This window comes from Orycteropus afer, unplaced genomic scaffold (assembly GCF_000298275.1).
Source record: "Orycteropus afer afer isolate SDZICR_OR568_19922 unplaced genomic scaffold, OryAfe1.0 scaffold00598, whole genome shotgun sequence".
In the NCBI taxonomy this organism is placed as follows: Eukaryota; Metazoa; Chordata; class Mammalia; order Tubulidentata; family Orycteropodidae; genus Orycteropus; species Orycteropus afer.
Genome location: NW_006922185.1, coordinates 9,414 through 9,929, shown reverse-complemented (window position 1 = coordinate 9,929; position 516 = coordinate 9,414).

The following is a 516-nucleotide window of genomic DNA, read 5'->3' as shown; positions in this document are numbered from 1 at the left end:
GATACAATAACTTATTCTTCACTTTAGTAGGAATATCTTGACATGCCCTACACCATTGGACTCCTACAAATTTCACTGAATTTTTCTTGGGTTAATTTCCCAACCTCTAGTATGCATATGTCTCACCAATAAGTCTAGAGTCATCAATACTTCTTTACTAGGTCCAATCAGCATAATGTTATCAATATAATGAACCAGTGTGATGTCTTGTGGAAGTGAAAGGCGATCAAGATCCCTACGGACTAAATTATGAAATAGTGTTGAGGAGTTGATATACCTCTGAGGAAGGATTGTAAAAGTATACTGTTGGCCTTGGGTAGGGAAACAAAATCAGTAAAGCTTATATATATGTTATCTTAGGAAAATGACTCACACACTTATAGAAGCTGGCAAGTCCAAAGTTCCTGGATCAAACGTCAAGCTGAAGGCTTTTCCTGACTCTTGCAGCCTCAGGGGCTGAAGAGCTCAAGGCTGGCAGGCAGTACACTGGCTGTTGACTCCAACAAATGATGAATC